This window comes from Pinus tabuliformis, chromosome 3_1 (assembly GCF_031772625.1).
Source record: "Pinus tabuliformis cultivar Carrire ecotype Pingquan chromosome 3_1, CPIR1, whole genome shotgun sequence".
In the NCBI taxonomy this organism is placed as follows: domain Eukaryota; kingdom Viridiplantae; phylum Streptophyta; class Pinopsida; order Pinales; family Pinaceae; genus Pinus; species Pinus tabuliformis.
Genome location: NC_142301.1, coordinates 680,616,694 through 680,624,643, shown reverse-complemented (window position 1 = coordinate 680,624,643; position 7,950 = coordinate 680,616,694).

Here is a 7,950-nt window from a genome sequence, read left to right as displayed (position 1 = left end):
ATCTCTGCCAGATTAGATCTCACAAGTGGGGTTTTGTTGCAGCAGCAACAATCAGTTCTGTCGTTTAGATCTATCAGATCAGCCATTTAGATCTCTCAGATCCATCAGATCTGCCATCCAGATCTGAGTAGTTGTTTGGGTTCCTATACTTGGGGTGTGATTTTCGCAGGAATTTTGGCAGCATTGACATTTCTGGGATTCGGCTACTGTAGTATTCCTAAGCAAGGAGTAAAACTTCGTTCGAAGAAAAAATAAAATGATACCCCCCCTAGCGCTTAATGGTGACTTAGCCCATAAGAATCAGGACGATGAGATAAGCAAGGTGGTACCATTCAATTGTTAGTGCCAAAAATTTGGGTGGTCTCAAATTTCAAGTACATCGAATCAGTGCATGGTACAAACTAGAGCTCAAGCTATGGCAAATGAGAGGATTGACAAACTTGAATCAACATTGAACGAGATAATGTTGTCGCTGAAGAACATAAATGAAACACTCTCAAAGGGCAATATGGAGGAATGCGTGGAGGCATATATTGGCAATGAAAACAGTGAGGATGAGTCTAGCCAGTCTCTTCCCCTCTTTGGAACTCACCAACAATCCCATCCGCGACCACCCAAGTTGGACATGTATAAATTTGATGGCTCTCACCCGGCCTTATGGATAACACAATTGGAGCAATATTTCACTCTAAGTTACATCTTGGATAATGTGACTCAGCTTAGTGTGGGTATCATGTACTTGGACAATGAAAGATGGAAATGGTGGCAATGGTATCAACGTTGCTATGGAAGTCCCTTGACTTGGGAGACATTCAAAAAAGCTCTTATGGATCGCTTTGACCATGAATCTAAATTTTTGGTCATCTCACTAAGCTCCAATAGACAAGAGCATTGAATGAATATATTACAGCCTTTGAAGCCTTAGCTTTCCACACTGGAGGTCTATAATATGAGTTCTACATGGAATGTTTTGTCAGTGGTCTCAAAGAAGCCATACAAGCCCACGTTCGACTGCACCACCCTAGCTCTTGGCTGCATGCCTGTAGGATAGCTCATGAAGTCAAACGTGCATTAGCGGCCCAGTCCAATTGCCCAAATTTCATTGCCAAGGGTCACCCTCCACAGGCTCAAAGCACTACCCAAATACTCAAGGTTCAAAAGGTGTCACCAGCAGAAATGGCGGAAAGAAGAAAGTGTTGTGCTTTACAACAACCCCCCATTTCTTATCATTATTTCTTTAGAAAAACTATCATATGAAATGGGTCCCTTTTCGTTTTGATTGGTATCAATATTATATTGTTCAAAAAGGTCCGAAAACAAAATGAAAAACATTATGAAAACCTTTTCAATAAACCCATTTTGATCATAATAAAATAATAATCAATCTTTGATCATTGCGATAAAGCGATCGCAAGATCGCATATCGCAATGACATAGGGAGCATAAGTTGATGGCCCATTGGTTTTCGCCGATGCGATATCGCTATCGGCTATCGGCAATATTCTATGCATGTTCTTAAAGCGCCCCAGGCCATTCACCCCGATGCAATGCGATTTTTCTATCGGCGATTGGCGGTATGTTATCCATATTTTCATAGAGCGCCCATACTCCTGATGCAATGTGATATCGCTATCGGCGATCGGGGATTTCAAAAGGTGCCAACATAAGAAGTTAAGCTTTCCCCGACACCCGATTGCGATAAAGCCAAAAGCGTAGATTTCAAAAAGCCATTAAGACAAAGGGATATTATGATCCATTGATATTAAAAGCTTGATCTGTCGAACAGTGAATTACCTACGCTCAACCGCCAAAACATCCAAGCCACGCTTAAACGAATCATTCGACCGATTAATGATATGATGGGCATTTAAAGGATTGGCAGGTTTAAACGGCCATTTAATGTAATAATAAGTTCTGAAATCTTCCCATAGATTGTATTCGCGGCCATTTTGAAAGCTAATCCCTCACCATGCATTGATCAATTTATCTTTCTCATATTCAGTTTTCATTGTCAATTCTCTGCATTACGTTCATTTTCACCTCAGTGCAGAATTCTTCCAAAGAAGAAAACTCAAGCAGATTGGGGAAGAAATCTAAGAAAACCACAGTCGCTTCCGTTGCGCCAGCCACAGGACAAGCCGTCGCTGATCCAACAAACAAAAAGAAAGGATTGATATCTGATACTACATGTTCTGGTCTCGGCAGAACTACTTGGCAAAGTACCTACAACCTGATTGAAGTCGAAGAACCTAAAGTGACAATAGTACAAGCTTCTGCAGATTCAACTCGAAAATCTGATGGTACTTTAAAAGACCTGGCTGACTCCTTCCTTCATTGGATAGCAGCTCGGGAGAAAATTCTCCCATATACAGATGTAGTGCGATGGGAAATTGAGGAAATCCCGATCATGGACAGAACCTTCTGCACCAGAGACGGGAGGATTTTCGGGTCATTCAAGGCTGATGATTTAAGGCAAATGTATCATTTGCCTGAGCCAGAGAAGAAGTACAATAAGGCATTTTTGGAGAAATTCCGAAAAGAGAATGAGGTGGAATCCGAACCCATCCGGGATTGGAGACAAAATCCAGCAAAACACAAACATGAATCTTCCGGTAAGTACTCGGTTGATTCCCTATGTTCTCCTTATTGTTATGCTGGAATAATGATGTGTAGATTGTGGGGGTTGCACGACTCTTCTAATTTCACTATAGAAATGGTTCCCTTGATGGAAGCGGCGTGCAACAGTGAAATAATGGATTGGGCCACTATTCTCTCAGATAAACTAGCAACAGCTGTTCTTGAGTTTAGAAATAAGACCCGCGTTACTGAAAGGGTAATTCCCCCATTCTATTATAGTGCCTATATTTTAGACACCTTGTGTTTTAACTCTGAATTTCCTGTGCTCGGCTGGAGGTGGACGCCACAAGACCCCATGCCGATTCACATATACCATCAGAAATTGTGGAAATCCTCGTATAAGCACCATTTATACCAAGTCTGCAATGGCTTTATGTTATCTATTCATTATTCTATTTTTGATAAACCTGCTCCCAAGATTTCCTACCAAGCCGGGATTGACTTAACATCAGTAGGAAGATGGTTCGAGGAGGAGAAGTTCATTTATATAAGAGTTTTCGGTAGCCAAGCCGAACCTCACGTCCTTCCTTTGTACATACCTGATAAACTGCTGGCGAGGGAAATAGCTTACCAGATCATTGCTGAGAGTGTTACACAGACTCTCAAGAAAAATAAAAAACAGGGCTGGCCCTCTTTTCCTTTGAGATGCGGTGTCTATACCTTGCATGATCTCAAACATGCAGAGAAAGAAGCTACTAAAATGAAATCATTAACTCTAGCAACTCTCCCTAATAGGCAATTTGATCCCAACAAAGTCGCCTATAATGCACTTGAACAGGCCAAATTGTCAAAATTTGATCATAAAGAAGATATGTTTGATGACCTGTTCTCCTCAGCTGAGTCAATAATGTAGGTTAAGGCATTTGCCAGAATGAAATATCAAGATGAAGGGTTGATTGAATTTAACAGACTTAGAGAACAGAGGTTGCAAACTCTGCCTCTAGATCTATTAGCAACAACCCCAACAACATCATCAAGCGAGCCTGAACGGCAATAGTCAAAGGAACCTCTGGTTACAACAAAAGAAAAGAGAAGCCACATGAGGAAACTCAGACTAAAGGGCAGGTGAAAGAGCAGGAGAAAGAGTAGGAGAAAGTGCGGGAGGAGACCCAGACTAAAGAGAAAAAAAAAACCAACATTGAAATAAAAGTGGATACTCATATCGATCCTAAATTGCTCTAGGAATGGCAGCAATTTGATTCTATTATCAGTAGTCTGGAGTGTTCCAAGAACACTGAAACTTCTAAAGCAGCAGACACACAGGAAACCACTTCACAACAGGTTCTAAATGGAACCAGTGGCCCACCCATTTCAAAAGAAGTAGAGATAATACCGAAGGACCCCTCCGATCAAATCATTTTGCAGGTAGAAGAGATTCCTCCCTTGGATGTCTTCTACAGCCCAAGACATAAAGCTGTAGTAAAATGACAGAGGAAGAGAAGAAGGACTGATCAACCTTCTCTTTTCCCAGAACAGACGGTCACGGGCAATGTGGTTTGGAAGGAGGAATTTGACCCCTCTGATGACCTGACAAAACTGTCACAATATGCTGGAGCCTATTCGGCAGCAACAATAGATAAGGCATCGGAGGTGAGTCTTTTACTGAAAACAAAAGACCAGGAAATCTTCTTATTACAGGCACAACTAACTGAAGCAAAGCAGAAAGCGGAGCAGGCAGAACAACAATTGTTGACACAACAACAATTAAACAATCAACTAACTCAACAATTGCAGGCGGAAAAACAAAGGATTGACCACAGTGCAATCCAAAAGCAGAAAGAATTATCAGAGGCCTTGGCGCAATTGAAGGCAGCAAATGAGAAAATGCTAAAAACAAAAGATGAGCAAATTGCTCAACTATCAGCACAGCTTGAGAAAACAAAGGGCGTTCCGCAAGTAACTGAATTCAGAATAGAAGCACTATAGATAAATACTGCATTGATAGCCCAAATTAAGCTTCTATGTCAACAAATCGCCTAGGTAGAGCCACTATGTGAATTAACGACATCCATAAGTGACAAAGTAGAAAAGGCTAGGATGGAATTGGATCAAACTGAAGAAATGATAGCGGCATTTCTTGACTGGCAAGATACTGATCAAGGACAAGCGGCGAATTTACCAAGAATTTTAGAGTCACATAAAGATATACTATTTACAGAATGGCAGTCCCAGTTAATGAAAGCAGAGAGGGCAGTTTCAAGATGCAAATCAACTTCAAGCAATTTGGTTGAATTAGTTAATAACACTCTCTACTTGTCAAACATGATTTCCTAATGCACACCAGGAAAATTGACAAGCGATGAAAACATTGGAGCAGTCATGTTATCCAGATCTAGAGGAAAAGGGAAGATTAATTGCTGGAATTAACAGTTTAACGTGGGACACCTATTGGTTCTTCTTGGTAAAACCACACACTCAGAGAGCCGCCCTCAAGTGCCTTACAGATGCAATCGGGTATATTATCCCCGATATTCAGGATGCCACCTATGCCGCCCAGCTCAGCTCTCGCCTCAACAAACCACCCGAAGTGGAACCGATGCTTGCGATAAGTCAGCTCAGATTTAAAGGCAAACAGCCTACTTGATGATTCATGCCGCCGACTGCCAGATTGCTGAGAAAAATATTATCAAAATCAATTGATACCAATTAAGTAGGATTTCAGTTTCATAGATAGTTAGCTTAATTAGGTATTTATAGACCCTTTCATGTTTTTAGAAAGGGTCGTAAAGTTTTGTATTTGACTTAAAGACTGAAGTTGCACTACTGTGCTTCAGCCATATTCTTTTATAAAACTGGACCAGTTATTCTAATTTTGACAAGGAAGCTTTTATGCAAATGTGCACTATTGTCTTTGTTTGAAAGTATTTCTGTGTTGGAAGAAGAATCTCAAATAGCGATTGATATTGGGAGTGTTTAGCAGCTCATATGGTACTATTATCTATGTCTGAATCCATTCTTTTCATATGAATTTTTATTTGATTACCTTTTCTATTATCGAATATATGTATGTGTTTTAATAGCATTTCTGTATTCCTTCCACTATTGGATGTTTATGGGATGCCTTTCCTTTGATCATATATGTATCGATGATATAAATAGTGTAGCAATATTGCGCTAATCCTTTGTTTAACGATTTAAGCAGAGTAATTCTGAATGAATAAAAGTCCATGTTTGTTGAATAGAGTCATCTACATGCCTGTTTATAAACATAGATCATCAAGCGCTACACTTTAAAAATACAATAGTTCCCGGGATTAGTAGTAGTCCTTTTATTTCACCGATAGATTAAAATTATTCGCCTATCGTTAGATTAGTTAACCAATCATTCATTCATCCCTTTTATCCATTTACTGGGAAACTGGTCCCATTATCCCCAGTCGGAGCCACCATTCCAAACGGAAAAGGAGCTGTACTAAGGTCCGGACCGGGTGGTTATCCCCCAATGTTGATACAACGATTTTCGGGGCATCAACATTTTTGGCGCTAGAAGGAGGGCCTCAACTGTGAATGGCAAGCAAACCTAAATCTGTAGGCCATTCTAAGAGTAATTCTCCCTCCCTATCTCCTCGTACTTCCCAATTGCATGCTGGTTCTCCAGTATCCAAACAAGAAGAAGAGGAATTGACTACCACTGCTCGAACCCATCATACTCCAGAATAATTAAGTCTTGAATCCCCTGAAGTCCAGTCTCTTATCCACAAACTTCAGAGCTTCTCGATTTCACCACAGAAATCTGAGGTATCACAAAGCAGTGCGACTTCGCAGTTTAATCTACCTCACCCTCTCACCAAACTTCAGAGCGAAAAGCTCAGTATTGAACCTACTGAGTTCCCTTTACCCAAAAGGAAAAAGGCGAAGAAATATACTGAAGGATCTGACAGTGAAGAGCTTTCATCCTCAACCTCCATCTCACTTTCCCCTGTGCGAAGTCAACCATCCACTCCCCCATTACATATTGTTGTTCATCAGGGATTAGGAGCTTTAACATCCCCATCTGCTCACTCCGCAACATTATTTCCTTCCCAGACATTTGGAATTTCAACAGTAGCATCATCTGCTACTGCTGTTATAATGGCAGATCCATGGACCAGGCCTGGTGCAGTCAACATGCCTGCACCATTGCATGCATTACCTGATGCTCCTGAAAAATGGTTACCCAAGTTTAACCCAGATGATGGGACCCAAGCTGAGGAACACATTAATAACTTCATGTTGGCAGTCAACTTGAAAGGAGTAACAGAACAAGATGTTGTTGTTAGACTTTTCCCTTATACCTTGCAAGGATCAGCAGGATCCTGGTATTTTTCTTTACCCTCTGGTTCCATTACCAGTTGGAACACTTGCCAAGAACAGTTTCTTACCAAGTATGGAGATGATAGGTCTTTGGCTACACTAATAAACGATCTCTCCAATCTTAGGATAGAGCATAGGGAACCAATTAAGGAATTTAATGCCCGATTCAATAAACTCTTGAATAAAATCCCGACGGCCTCCAAACCAAGTGAGAAAATTCGAAGCGAATGGTATATATCTGCCCTACCTGCCAATATAGCTATTTTTGTAGACAGGGCTGGGAAACCTACTTTAGCTGAAAACATGAAAGAAGCACTTGCTGTGGAAAAACGCATTAATGCTCTAGAAAAGAAAGCTGCTCTGGAAGACAGAAAAGCCAAAAAAGTTTCTTTTAAAGATGATTCAAGGAAGAAAACCCCAAAATATCCATATGACATGGAGGGTTTGCAAAAGGTCCTCAAGACTTTGTCAAACGAAATGGTTGAAATCAAGAAACAGGTAGCTGAAACCTCAACCAAAAGACCCTTTAGAAATTATAAGAAAACTGAATCAAAACCACCAAATGTTATATCAAATGCAGATTCAGATCTTGAAGAAGGAGAAGAAGAAATAGCTACACCTACTGATGAAGAAGAGGAGATTGTTGAATGTCACGGAATGTGGGATTTCATACTACCCAACTCCGATACCGATAATGAAGAAGAAGTGTTCCCTGTCACTACTAGGAGTAAAAGTACCTCCGAACCTGTTCAGGAAACTTCAAAGAAAAGGAATGCAGGTGCTGCTACAACAAAGGAAAAAGTATCTACAAAGAAGCCACCTGCAGCGGTCCCTCAAAACCAACCTTCAACCTCAAATACTCCTTCAACACCTAAAACTTTAGTAGTATCCGATTCGATGGATTACAATATTGTTGATGATATGAAGAAAACTAAGGCAAACATTACCATGTTTGAACTTAGCAAATTAAAACATCAGCAGAAATTGCTTCTCAAAGAATTTAATGTTGTTCCCACTTCA